The 15000-nt window shown below is 40.7% G+C and overlaps 1 pseudogene; it reads left to right on the forward strand.

Moving 5' to 3' along the window:
* The window catches only part of LOC140923186 (uncharacterized), a 71104-nt pseudogene that overhangs the window by 7224 nt on the left and 48880 nt on the right, over positions 1–15000 (forward strand).

Below are 15000 nucleotides of genomic sequence, written 5' to 3' on the forward strand. Positions count from 1 at the left end.
ATCCCTGGAAGAACAAAAACATCCCTGACCTGAAAGGGTGCGAGTTTTATTATTCTTTAACCGAAAGAAAACATGGAATCGTGATTTTCCTGACTATGAGGCTGACTGCAGCCAGCACAAAACCAGATTTTTGCTTCCTCCAAACGCTGATCGCTAAAAATACGGTGCATTTGGACGATGACGACCGTTTGATTACAACTAGTGGAATCCTTCAGTAATTTGAGGTTACATTTATCTGAGGAACTGCTCCCAGTTGAGCCAGCGAGCGGTACTGGCTACTAAATAATACTTTAAAGCAACATATATAAAGCTTTAAAGCGTAACGCTAGAACCCATCCCCGTTCGCGTCACACATCTTCTCCGGTTTTGATCAAACAGAATCATCAATGAGTTCCCACCCCGGGGGTAGAAAGACCACGAGCTGTTTACTTATTGATGAGCACGGAAAGAGAGAATTTGTCTGACTGTGTAGCGGGCGTCAAAAGGGGTTAGGGATTGGATGGTGGGAGGGAGGGGTGGGGAATTTGATACCAGGGGATTAGTAGAGGATTAAAACCGGCAAACTGCCTCAATCTCATGTAATGCGTTAAAATAGAAAATTGGGAGGAGTTTGAGGAAAAACTATCTTTCGCAATATTACGACTGAAATTTATCTAGGACAAGCACATTTGCAACAATTGAAATTCCATTTTACTTCAAATCACACAAAAAGTGTAAGCCTTGTTAAAAGGTAACTAATCACAAAGCATATCTGGCAGTGTTCGGAGAAAAACAGGAAGTCCAAGACCAACTTCCTCAGTGGAAGATTCCATCAGTCTGCAGCATTTGGCTGCATTTCGGGAGCTATTTCTGGAAGCACTTACGCCCTGGGGGGGGGGGGGGGTACCCCTTATATGGCCTATACGAGGATGTGCCTCTGGACAGGGTATGGTTTCCGTCCTCTCTTTCCTAAACAGGGTATACAATTTCGCGCAAGTCTGTCCTAAGCAGTGTGCATGATTTGAATGAGTCTGGACAGGGTACTAAAATTGAGCGTGTTGTCCTAAACAGGGTATGTATTTTAGGAATGTTTTGTCCTAAGCATGGTCAGGGTTTCAAACCCTCAGCGGCTCACCTGTACCCAGATATTGGTCGAGTAACCCCCCTCCCCCCGGCACTTATGACACTTTAGTTTAAGTAAATTGATCAAAGTGAAACTGAAAGCTAAAGAAGGGAAAATCCCATAGGTTCAACCTTTGCTTGGTAGGAGGGTTGATTGTTGCTTTAATAGGTAACAAGTACAAAATATGATTTCCTCGTAGACTATTTCGTCTTGACAAATCAAGCGAAGAATCAAGACTACGTGGGAATTTATTACCGAGGTAAGCATTGTATTAGCTGAAGTTACTCTAGAACTCTAAGGTTCCTTTACCTTAGAAATGTATTTGGTTCTTAATCTCCAAGGTTAAACTTTTGTCAAAGTATGTCTCTGTTTAATAAGTACGTGTCGATCTTTCAGAACACAGGGGACTTTTTCAGCGATAGTACACATCATGTAGGATTTCCTCTCAGCCCTTTCACTGATTTATTACGCATACATGGTTATCATCCCACTCTGTATACAGTTGAACCTCCGTTAAGTGGCCACCTATTAAGCGGCCAGTAATCAATGCTCCGAAATAACTGTAGTAAAGAATGGGACCTTAGACCTCCATTGAGCTCCCTTGCACCTCTATCAAGCGATCGCTGCCACCTTTTTGTTGTTCCAACCACAGGCGCCCCAAGCTCACGCTGTCGCGTTACAAGCGACCGTTGAGACTTTGAATGTGAAATAAAATGCTGAGGTCTGCGTACGCTAAATATCATTATTCTTACTTATTTTTCTATAAAATAAATAATGGAAACTTACCTTTGATGTATTCCTGTGTTTTTTGGTGTGAATTCGTCGATTTAGTCGGGTTTTTGGCTGTTATTGTTTGACCCCTGTCACTTTCTTCATAACAGCCAAAAAAACCGACTGAATCGATGAGTGAAGGAAGGGGAAAATCCCATAGCTTTAACTAATTCTTAGTAGAAGGGTTGTGTGTTGCTTTTGGTAAGCTTAGTACAAGTCCTGTTATTTTGTGAGGGAAAATACAGTTGACTAATTTATAATGTAAAGGCTTGAAAAACCAATTCAAAAACCGTGGCCAATCAATGTAGCTCAATGTTGGATAAAAAAAGATCGTAGTGACATAGGGAACCCACGCTCTTATTTGTAAACTGCAAATGGAAATTAATTAAATAAGAGATAAAATCAACAACGGTCAAAGCGTCACATATCGTAAAACAACTTCCACTTCACTTCGCACCGCAGCAGATTCAAGAATAGAACAAAACAGGTAAGATTTTATCTCTTATTTAATTTCCATTTGCTGTTTACAAATAAGAACGTTGGTTCCCTATAAATGGTGATGACTTAATTTTTTTTACTTTTATACTTATTAAACTTGTCTTACAAAATATGATTTCCTTGTAGGTCCTTTCGTCGGAACAAATCCAGCAAACTATCAAAACTACTTGGGAATTTCTAACTAAGGTAGGCATTGCATTAGCTGAAGCTACACTAGAACTCCAAGGTTCCTTTACCGTAAAAATGCATTATAACGGAGCTCCACGCAGGCGAGCGTAGCCCCATACCGGAGAAATTTTGGCAATCACGTAACCGTACGCCCGCCCGTCCATCCGCACCACAGGCATAACAATGTAAAATAACTGAATCAACAGGTAATATATAGATTTACCCAGGGCTAAAAGAGAAGCTTTGGTTAACAATACTTATAAACATTAAAAATTAAATTGTGTAATGTTAAACGGGGACGACAATGAAAATGGCATCAAGATCAATAGATCTAACAAGAATCGCCAAAAGGCGATTTTAACTCGGCTGCCAATTTTTCTGGGGGAGGGGATGGCTGCACACTTAGGCCACCAGGCTTGTCGCTTACCATTGCGTGACGTAGCATCTCATGTGAGAGTTAAACAGTTACTCATTTGAACATTGTACCCTTTAGGAAGACTTTCGTAACAAGAAAAATGAGTACCATTTTTAAGTCGGGGCTGTATAGTACCTTTTCAAATTCCACCATTACGAATAAAAACAAGGAAGTGAGCCATTCTAAGCAGGAAACAATAAGCGCTATTTTCACGCACCCCTCTAGCTTGCAAAGCAGGCGTATTTTGGAGCGCGATCCATGATTTGTTTTCGGGAATGACGTTGTCCTGCCATCTTGGACGTTAATACTACCAGAGAGTTGGGACGAGTCAAAAACTAATTTTAAGGGAGAGGCTGATGGGTTTAAAATAGGGGAGGGGGAGGTGGAGGGGAGGAAAAACACGCCGTTTTCTTCTCTCGCCTCCCCGTCCCTCCCTCCTTCAATGCCCCTCTTACCGTACTCTTTTCTGTTGCTTTTCAAGATGGCGGCCGCGATCAATTTTATTCATAGGGTTAACCTCTAGACTCTCCCTTTCAAATTTCTGTAGTTATATATGAGTTTGAATAAACATGTATGTTATGTTATGTTATGTTATGTACCTCCGAGTTTACGTTAAAAAACGCCTACACTACAAGCTACCTTTCCCTTAATCCTTCTGCTCCCCAAAATATAGTGTGACTAATTTGACCTAACCGGAAATTCCCAAAACTATCGGCGTTACGGGTCAAAACTCCTTTAATAACAAGCAGTACATTTCTCAATTCTGGTTCTTAAAGCTAACAAGCAGAGCAAATTAACTTTAAATTTTGTTTTTGGCTGATATTGCGTTATGAAGCCTTTGTAACTGTCCTAGTGAATATATATAATATTTTTTCGACGTGGTGATCTACCGTGAGCACATTCGCCAGGACATTCCTTTCCTGCATGTAAGGAATGACTTTTCACACGCAAAGCAAGAACCGCAATAAGACACAGCGGGCATAGAGATCAGAAAATGCGTGAAGCGGTCGCTTACGAGAGCATAAAAACAATGGAAAATCATTAAACTTTCAGGCCCAAAAAGTGGTCGCGGTCGCTTACGGGAGGTGGTCGTTTACTAGAGTTTCCAACTGTGAGGCTTTGACTGTGAAAGTTTTGATGTTTTGGATTGGCGGTCTCTTATGGGGAGTGGCTGCACATGCATGTTTCACCGTACCAGCAACTGACGTAATACAACTCACTTTGACTACCGCGCGTCAGTCGCTGTTAACAACAGTCCTATTTAGGACTACGCCAGGGGGGAACCCACAAGCTTAAAATAACTGTAACTTTCTCAGTGTTTGATGGTAAAGAAATAGGTTTTCTTTTCAATTGGCTATTGCTAAACACTTGTATTCCGCTACCCAGAGATGTTAACCCTTAGAAAAAAGTTCACTTTCCGAAATTTGAGTTTTCTGAAATCTTCCCGCTGACCCGGTTTGTAGTTTGTTGGCAACAGATTTTGTATTTTCAGTAGAAGGTAGATGAATGTACAATGAGTATATACACCGTGTTTAAACAATGGTAAATCTGTTTCTTTGTTGTTGTTGTTTTTAATTTCGATCATTATCACCAAACGAATGCTAATATTTTCCTTTTTTAGAGAAGACCCCAGTCCATCAAGTCATCTTATACAACGATGAAAAACACGTAGAAGGATCCCTTTTAGAGGCAAATCAAATGCGACTGTGATCGACAAAACCAAATAGTAAAGGAGCTAATAAATAAGCTTTTACTCCAGCTTTTAATTATACTTTTTAAATCCTCTTCGTTATCGTACAAAAAGAGAAATGGTATCAGCATAAAAAAAGAAACCACAATATGTATATATTTTTTCTTCAGACGAGTTGAAATAGCAAAGCCAGGAAAGAAAAAAGAAAAAAATATGACAACCACAGCTATTAATGATAATATTGGCGACGCCTATATCAACTTTAAAGATTTCCAGCACGCCCTAGGCATCGCCTATTCCAGTCTGGGAGATTTCCGGAAAGCCATAGAGTACCATGAACGACACCTCAAAATTTCGAAAGAAGTGGGAGACAGGGCAGGAGAAGGAAAAGCGTACTGTAATCTTGGCAACGCTTATCACAGTCTTGGAGATTTCCAGAAAGCCATAGAGTACCATGAACGACACCTCAAAATTTCGAAAGAAGTGGGAGACAGGGCAGGAGAAGGAATAGCGTATTGTAATCTTGGCAACGCCTATGACAGTCTTGGAGATTTCCGGAAAGCCATAGAGTACCATGAACGACAGCTTAAAATTTCGAAAAGAGTAGGAGACAAGGCAGGAGAAGGAATAGCGTACTGTAATCTTGGCAACGCCTATCACAGTCTTGGAGATTTCCAGAAAGCCATAGAGTACCATGAAGGAGACCTCAAAATTTCGAAAGAAGTGGGAGACAGGGCAGGAGAAGGAAAAGCGTGTGGTAATCTTGGCAACGCCTATGACAATCTTGGAGATTTCCAGAAAGCCATAGAGTACCATGAACGACACCTCAAAATTTCGAAAGAAGTGGGAGACAGGGCAGGAGAAGGAATAGCGTACGGTAATCTCGGCAACGCCTATTACAGTCTTGGAGATTTCCAGAAAGCCATAGAGTACCATGAACGACACCTCAAAATTTCGAAAGAAGTGGGAGACAGGGCAGGAGAAGGAAAAGCGTACTGTAATCTTGGCATCGCCTACAGTAATCTTGGAGATTTCCAGAAAGCCATAGAGTACCATGAACGAGACCTCAAAATTTCGAAAGAAGTGGGAGACAGGGCAGGAGAAGGAAAAGCGTACGGTAATCTTGGCAACGCTTATCACAGTCTTGGAGATTTCCAGAAAGCCATAGAGTACCATGAACGACACCTCAAAATTTCGAAAGAAGTGGGAGACAGGGCGGGAGAAGGAGGAGCGTACTGTAATCTTGACAACGCCTATCACAGTCTTGGAGATTTCCAGAAAGCCATAGAGTACCATGAACGACACCTCAAAATTTCGAAAGAAGTGGGAGACAGGGCAGGAGAAGGAAAAGCGTACGGTAATCTCGGCAACGCCTATTGCAGTCTTGGAGATTTCCAGAAAGCCATAGAGTACCATGAACGACGCCTCAAAATTTCGAAAGAAGTGGGAGACAGGGCAGGAGAAGGAATAGTGTATGGTAATCTTGGCATCGCCTACAGTAATCTTGGATATTTTCAGAAAGCCATAGAGTACCATGAACGACACCTCAAAATTTCGAAAAAGGTGGGAGACAGGGCAGGAGAAGGAAAAGCGTACGGTAATCTTGGCATCGCCTACAGAAATCTTGGATATTTTCAGAAAGCCATAGAGTACCATGAACGACACCTCAAAATTTCGAAAGAAGTGGGAGACAGGGCAGGAGAAGGAAAAGCGTACGGTAATCTCGGCAACGCCTATTACAGTCTTGGAGATTTCCAGAAAGCCATAGAGTACCATGAACGACACCTCAAAATTTCGAAAGAAGTGGGAGACAGGGCAGGAGAAGGAAAAGCGTACGGTAATCTCGGCAACGCCTATTACAGTCTTGGAGATTTCCAGAAAGCCATAGAGTACCATGAACGAGACCTCAAAATTTCGAAAGAAGTGGGAGACAGGGCAGGAGAAGGAGGAGCGTACGGTAATCTTGGCATCGCCTATTTTCGTCTTGGAGATTTCCAGAAAGCCATAGAGTACCATGAACGACACCTCAAAATTTCGAAAGAAGTGGGAGACAGGGCAGGAGAAGGAAAAGCGTACTGTAATCTTGGCATCGCCTACAGTAATCTTGGATATTTTCAGAAAGCCATAGAGTACCATGAACGACACCTCAAAATTTCGAAAGAAGTGGGAGACAGGGCAGGAGATGGAAAAGCGTACCGTAATCTCGGCAGCGCCTATCACAGTCTTGGAGATTTCCAGAAAGCCATAGAGTACCATGAACGAGACCTCAAAATTTCGAAAGAAGTGGGAGACAGAGCAGGAGAAGGAAAAGCGTACAATAATCTCGGCAACGCCTATTACAGTCTTGGGGATTTCCAGAAAGCCGTTCAGTGTTATAAGAACGGTGTTATAGCCTTCGACTACATTAGGAGAAATCTCATATCTAACGACCAATGGAAGATTACCCTTAAAAGTACGTATGATCATGTTAGTTTGAGGCTGTGGGAACTGCAGTTTAAGGAAGGTAAAGTCATTGAGGCACTTTTAACTGCTGATCAAGGACGTGCAGGAGCTTTAAATGATCTTCTGGAGTCCAAGTATGGCCTTAAAGGGCTACGCCCAGAAATAGGAACACCTTCTGCAAGACCAAGTGACTTTGCTATTTACTTACCAGCAAATACAGTTTTCATGGGTATCAGTGAGGGAGGAATAGTTCTCTGGGTGAACGAGAAAGGAAATGAAATCAAAACTAGAAGAAGTGAGATTGATATGTCCGTCACAACCTATTTTCAGTCTCTACTGGAGGCTACACATAAAGAAATACGTGTAAGAGCTGATGTTAATTGTGAAGATCGGTCATTAAATAACCCAAGCGATAAGAAGTTAGCAGAAAAAAGATCAAGTAAGCCAAAGTCTCATCCTTCATATTTTGACGCAAAGTCATTGCAAACATTTTACAATGTTGTCATAGACCCTATAAGAGACTTACTCCAGGGCGATGAGGTTGTGATTGTTCCAGAAGGACCTCTGTGTTTGGCGCCTTATGCTGCTTTCATGGACTTGAAATCAAAGTACCTCTGTGAAACGTTTAGAATTCGTCTGCTCCCCTCGCTTTCTAGCCTGCAATTGGTCCAAAATTGTTCAGCAGATTGGCACAGCAAGACTGGCGCTCTTCTCGTCGGTGATCCGTGGGTACAGGAGGTAACGACGCTAGGGCAGTTAGAGTGGGCCGAAAAAGAAGTGCAGATGATTGGGGAAATACTGGAAACGAAACCTCTCATTGGAAAGCAGGCAACAAAAGATGAAGTCTTGAGACGTATTTCCTCGGTTGCTTTGGTACACATTGCTGCTCATGGTAAAATGGAAACAGGAGAAATTGCCTTGGCCCCTAACACAACGCGTTCATCCGTAAATCCAGCCAGGGAGGACTATCTCTTAACTATGAAAGATGTTTTAAAGGCGCAGATTAGGGCAAGACTTGTTGTACTTAGTTGTTGTCATAGTGCTCGGGGAGAAGTGAATTCTGAGGGTGTGGTCGGCATCGCACGAGCTTTTTTGGGTGCTGGTGCTCGTGCTGTTCTGGTGTCCCTGTGGGCGATCGACGACGAAGCTACTATGGAGTTCATGAAAGTTTTCTACCAAGAACTAGTCCATGGACGAAGTGCCAGTGAGGCCCTGAATAAAGCCATGAAATCCATGAGAGAATCTGACGACTTTAGTGAAGTGAAGTACTGGGCGCCTTTTGTTCTCATTGGTGATGACGTAACGCTCGAGTTTGAAGGCATCAATTAAATAGCAAGGTATTTTGGAATATATATTTAATCCTGGGATCATAATCCCTGCATTTGCAATCGTCATTTTAACTAGCAATTTTTTTTCGCTTTGTCGAAAAACGAACTCAACCGATGCCACGTGTAGCGTCGATCTGCTTATCACATACAGGTCAAGTTGACAGTAAGAAAAAAAACTTTGTTTGGCAGTCAAACATTACAAAATTCAGTTCAAATTTCTTGATTTCTTTACATTTGAAAGTGACGGTGATCCTGTTTGAGCTCTTTCCGAATGATTGTAACTTGCAGTCGAACCTAACGTATAGGACCACCCAAAAGTCCGGTCGCTTACTGAAGGTGTTCGCTTAGGAGAGTTTCCATGTATGGTGCTCTGAGTGGGAACACTTTGGTATTGGGTGGTTGTTTATAAGATTCAATATTCTAACCAGCTGAAAGTCAGGAAAGTACCGTAAATCCCATATTAATTTCCCCAGGGATTTATTTATTTCAAGGACGTTTGAGAAGGGGGATGGGGGGGGGGGGGGGGGGCGCTTATTCAATTAAACGAATATCGTAGTCCAAGAGCCATAATATTATGGCTCTTGCATAGTCTCCATAAAGAACTAGAAAACAAAGTAGAAAAGCTTTTAGTTGGAGGGCATACAGCCGAAGAAAAACATTTAACCAGTCCGAACGTTCAGTCCAGCTACATTTGCACCTATCATATATGTCTATTGTTTAAGAATAATGGTGGGGCTTGAAAGGGAGAGGGTTGGGGGGGGGGGGGGGGCGTTCACGCTTTCTTTCTCTGAAAAGATTGGATGGATTGGAGATGAGGGAGGGCTTTATTAAACATTTTCGGTTGTAAGTATCGGTTAGTCTACAATAAGGTTTCTCGTACGATGTGAGTTACAGGTTTTAATGGTATTCTGTGCTCGAAATGCTTTCGAAGTCAGGCGCCAAAATATTAATTAACTGTTTGACTTCGCTTGTTGAAATCACTATTCTTCTGCTAGCTTGCTAAAGTTTCTCCTTGCTGTTTTTGTTGTATAGGTACGATGAAGAATGCATTGAAGCAGTTCCTAATTATCTGAGGTTCAAGACAGTTTAATTTTTATCACGATTACGAGATGGAGCGTTTCTCGAAAGGAAGGCAACTCTTTATCTTGAAGAGAAAAAAAATAGGGCTTATTCTTTTGATTTATTTGTTTTTGTCACATTACAAGCTGTAGAATTTATATAAATGTACAGGAAGAGATGGTGACGGGGAAGCCTGAACTGGAAGCCTGGGGCTTATATAGGGTCCAGGCTCATCCTAGGTTAGTTTAATTAGACTTACATTCTCGTCCCCAGAGCCTCCTGGGAGCCTGAGCAAGAAAACCAGGAGGCTCTCAGAAATGACCGGAAGTCCTAAAATCCAGGACTTCAAATCCTGTGTCCCCAGAGCCTCCTGGTTCTCGTGCTCAGGCCCCCAGGAGGCTCTGGGGACGAGAATGCTAGACTTAAAGAAGAGGAAAGACGCAGTTTTACAAAATCAACAACAGATTTCTAAGATACAGGAAAAAGGAGTAGAATCAACATTACATGTAGTTACAAAAAAAAAAAACACTTTAAAAATAGGAGGAAGTCGAGTTATATATAATCATTTAGAAAATATAAGGAGATTTTGTTAGATTATAAATTATAAAGATGGTGACATATTAACTAGAAATATTTCGACAAAGGTTCACATGTAAGGGAAAATTTAAAATTAGCTAGAGCATCTCATTAATTATAGTTAAATGTTTACTTAGGTCCAGTTCAAACGTCGAACTTCTCATATGCCGAACCTAAAGCCTAAATTAGTAAAATTTATTTCACTTGAAAGCATTTTAGACCATTAACATCATGAAAATGAATTGAGTCCGACTAATTAAGTTCGACATCTGAATCAACCGTTGAATGACTTATCATTTGGGTCGACCGTATTAAGTTTGGTACATGAAAAGATCGACGTTTGAACTTGGAGAGTTCCAAAAGTGTGTGCGTTGGCAAGATATTTTATTTGTTTTAAGGTTGTGCTAGACTTTATATTGGGTCGAAGATACTGAGCAAATTGAGTTTTATAATCATGAACAAGAGAACCAGATGTGAAAAGATTGTCGAAGCTCGAAGGCAATGTAAGGAGAGATTTTCCATAAATTCTTTATTTGTCTCGAATTTCATATCTTTGACGTTGTTTTTAGTAATTCAGATTGAAATTGCATAAAGATGTTTTAGCTCCGCAAAAAGGCTCGTGCCATTTTATTGTCCTTTAATTTGATTTGAGTCCGCTAAGTAATAATTGTAGAAAAGCCAACAGTGTTCCTTAACAAACAAAACTAATTGCTCGTCCTCTTTTCAATTATAAAACATTTTACTTCAATGTTGACTTTTAAAAGGATAACTAGTTCCTGAATAATGGTTATTTAAGTTCAGTCTATCTATCGTGATTTTACAACTGGACGACATCTATTCATAGGCCTTTTGCACTGGTGCCGCTTGTTTAAATTTGCAATTTAGCTGTCTATTTGCGAACAAATATTTCATTAAGTTGTTAGTCAAAAGAGGCAACAGGTGAATTTTGAATATGAAAGGTTTTGCTGTGTAGCTTGCAATTTTTTTTAAATAGATCGGCTTTTGTTTAAGGTGAAAACTTGCAATTAGTCTGCGCTTCTTTCTGTTGAAACAGCCTCTTGCTAAACTTGCATTTTCATTCATATTGTAACACTATGTACATAAACGCTGTTCTGCTGACCTGGCTAGTTCTTATTTTCAGTACTTCAGACTTTCTAAAATAGCAACAGTATTAACAAAAGACTTCAGGTTAAAAATAGAGTTTGCATTTAGTTTTCAAAGTTTGTTTTGTCTTCAATGACTGTAGAAGTCATATTTAATATAAGTAAGCTAGTTTTTACTGTTTTTCGATTATTTTTGCTGTGTCCTTCCTGAGTTAATTATTGCCATTTGATCCGCTGAAGAATAAACGCTGTTGGAACCAAAGTTTAGTCCTGTTTTATCTACTGCTGTGTTTGCTGTACCAGTTAGTGGTTTGATCATATCCCAGTCCTACAGAGAAATGACGTCTCTTCCCCGCAAGCGAGTTATCATTAGTTAAATTCGATAGTTTCAGAGTGGAAAAACCTTCCGTCACAGCAATAGATAGTAAGTTATATGTGATGACTTTTCCTTTTTCTTTTTCGTCAAGCCAATGCGAATTTAAAGTTGACATAAATACAAATCTGTGGACCCTATAACTGACGATCCTTGCGTTGAACATCTTGAATTTTTCATGATCATAATATACCCCAAACACTAGCCCGTGTGGCAGGCGCTAAAGGGGTGGAGGGGGCGGAGTGTAAGAAAGAGAAGAAGGGATCCCCTCTCCTGTTTTTCCTCCCTCCGTTTCTTTCTTACTCCCCCCCCCTCCCCCCTTTTAACGCCTACTGATACTGATAATAAGGTCTGTTAATGTTAAGCCGTTCGACATTTCCCTTCCACAGAATGACGTAAAAAAAATGACATAAAAGTCTCACAACAATCAGCCATTTCTTTGAAGTACGATTAAGTAACCGTTAAGAGAAAATTTTCAGGAAAGTTCTTTTCATTTGTGAGTGATTTATACTTGGGACTTCGTACGACATTAAAATGGATTAAGTCCTATCCTTGATGGCGAGGATCGAGACCGCGGCATACATTTAGCGGGGGATGGTTTTGGATTCATTTACACACCCCATACAACCCAGCCCAACATCTTAGCCATGAGTTTAATATCATGAGCCATGGCTTTCTTATCAAGCAAAAATGGCCGAGGTCCTTCATTTTGACGCCCCTGGATCGGCATTTCCTGAAGTTTCTAAACAAACAGGACAACCTCGTGAGGTAAATCCAAATTTTCGAAAGTTTCTTCCAAGTAGTTTTCTTTCCATTCAGCCTTGCTCCCAGAATTTACTTACAGAGAGTTGGGGCGAGTCTATCCTAAGAGAGAGGTTGACGGGTGGCACCGTGGCGGCGATCAATGTACCCTTGGGCACAGGGGCCAGAGGAGATGTGCTTTTCGTTATAACATCAAAACCCGTCGAAAACCTCTGAAAAATGGGTTATTTTGATCGCGTTACAGTTTCGTTACACGTTCTATAGACCGCAAACCAAGAGACTGAGGGCTCGCAAGACCGGCTTTACTTTTTACTCGGCACTTCGTGCCTCGGTCGCCCTTCGGGCGACGTGCTGTGCGCCAGCGAGGATATGGCTTGCGGTTATTGATTTTCAAAATGGCGAACAACAAAGTCGATCTAGGTCAGATAAGAAGCGAAGAAATCGTTTACAGTAGATTCATAAAGATCCATTGGGCTAATTAATCGTGCTAAGCGACAGGTATAGACATTTTTCAAGGTGAGACTTTAAATAAGTAATTCATTTATTCACACGCAACTCCTCTGTACCCTGTGCCTTGTGTCCCTGGGTCGCGCTTTCGTTAAAAAAGGAATAGCACTTTTACCAGATAGTATCTTTACATAATTTGAATTGCGCCTTGAGCAGATATAACGACGGGGGTCCTGGCTAGGACCATCATTTTTGGCATAATTCGCCATTACTAGGATAATTTCACTTTTGGTTAGTTTTGCAGCACCTGTGATGTGTACAATTAAAATAATAAAAATAAAATACGACCTGTCAGGATACCTGCAGCCGGGAACTGTTTTCAAAAAATTAGATACCCGGCGGTCAGAAATTTTGACCAATTTTCTCGAAATAGCTCGTTTAATTCCTCTAAGAACATAAGATACTTGTTTAGAAATCTCAAGCAATTATAAATATTGCCTTGGGTTAAAAGTAGAAGCGACTGTCGAGCTTGGGCATAGAGTGAAATATCAATGTTTTTGACACTAAGAAAATATTCAAGTTCTGACACACTAAGTAAACTCCCGATGAATATCCACAGAAATTATCAACGAAACCTCACCAGCGCATTTGGTGTTTGTTGAGAAATGCCAAGCGATTCTAAATAAAGGTTTCGTGTCGTTGTGGACAAATTCTCCGCGCTTGCATTAAGCATATTCTTTAGAATCTTCAGACTCACGGGTACGGTTATTCTATTATTCTTTTTTCGTTATCATTCATAATTCATATTATGCAACTATATAGTACATTATCTTTCATTCAAAATATTTCTCTATTTCTGATTGACCAAATTTGGATAGCTTGGAACCAGCTCCGCAGTGGGGGAAAAGGGCAAAGAACAGGGTCAAAAAGGAATAAGTGATGGCCTGGAGGGGGGAGGAGGCAGGGGGGAAATGCAGCAGAGCCTAGAGACATGCCTTTGATGCCGCCATTCTATGATATCAGTTTGGTGTCAAATGTCTTCATGTTGACAGATTTGCGGTGCCGTGGACAGTATCGTGGTCTTTCAATATCATGCACCTACAATTCGTGAAAAGATTTTAAAATATGGACAAGGACAAGGCACTTCTCCAGGCTCTACCCTTTCTCCTTCCCAGACTACCTCTCGGCTTGCTTTGCTTCACTATAGCAAAGACCCTGCTATAATGAACAATTTTTTTGGTACCATGGCACTTTGTTATAGCAGGGGTTCCATAAAAATCCTGCAAACAAGCTATGGCTGGTGGGAAAAGAAGAATTAAGGCAAGCAGGATTTCAATTTGACTTGCTGAATGCTCCCAATCCTCTTGCAGCTCTGACACCTAAAAACAACAGCAAACATCTGCTTATCTTGCCAGCTACACAGGCTAATGTAACTAGACATGTCATAAAGTTTTTCTAGTGGGGTTTCACTGTTTCTGCAAAAAGCCTCCTCCCCAGACTACCGCTCGGCTCACTTTGCTTTGCTAAAGCAAAGAACCTGCAATAACGAACAATTTTTTGGTACCATGGCACTTCATTATAGCGGGGTTCCATCAACATCCCGCAAGCAAGCCAGGGCTGGGGTGAAAACAAGAATGGGGCTAGTGAAATTTCAATTTGACTTTCTGAATGCTCCCAATTTTATTGCGGCTCCAACACCAAAAACAACAGCAAACAGACTGCTTATCTTGCCAGCTACACAGGCTAATGTAACTAGACATGTCATAAAGCGTGTTGCAGTTATTGAAAAAGTTTATTATTTGAAAAACTGTGTGTTTTTACCTATGTATATAAATACCCAGCTGATACAGTTGAGACTCTGAACAGTACACTCCTCTTAACCCTTTAAGTCCCAATAGTGTCCAACATCAATTTTCTCCTAATAATATCCATACATTGTCAAGAGATTAGGTTATGAGAATTAATAAAATGATCACCTAAGAGAAAATACTTTGATCTTTTATCAAATTCTCTCAACTCATTCTTTAAGGAAATATATAGAGATCAGTTTGGAGAATTTGTATGTGGATATTGGGACTTAAAGGGTTAAGTAGACAGCCGTACTTTCAGCTTATATCAGTTTTAGAGTTTTTTTTTTGTTTTTTTTTTTACATACCTGCCATTATGTTTCAAAACACCACTTGAATTTTATGCTTGTGCCTGAAGTACAGCATTGTCAGAGCAACTGTATCAAACAGTTTTCTTGGTATCTCACTATTTTTTTCAT

Source organism: Porites lutea, chromosome 13, assembly GCF_958299795.1.
Source record: "Porites lutea chromosome 13, jaPorLute2.1, whole genome shotgun sequence".
NCBI lineage: Eukaryota > Metazoa > Cnidaria > Anthozoa > Scleractinia > Poritidae > Porites > Porites lutea.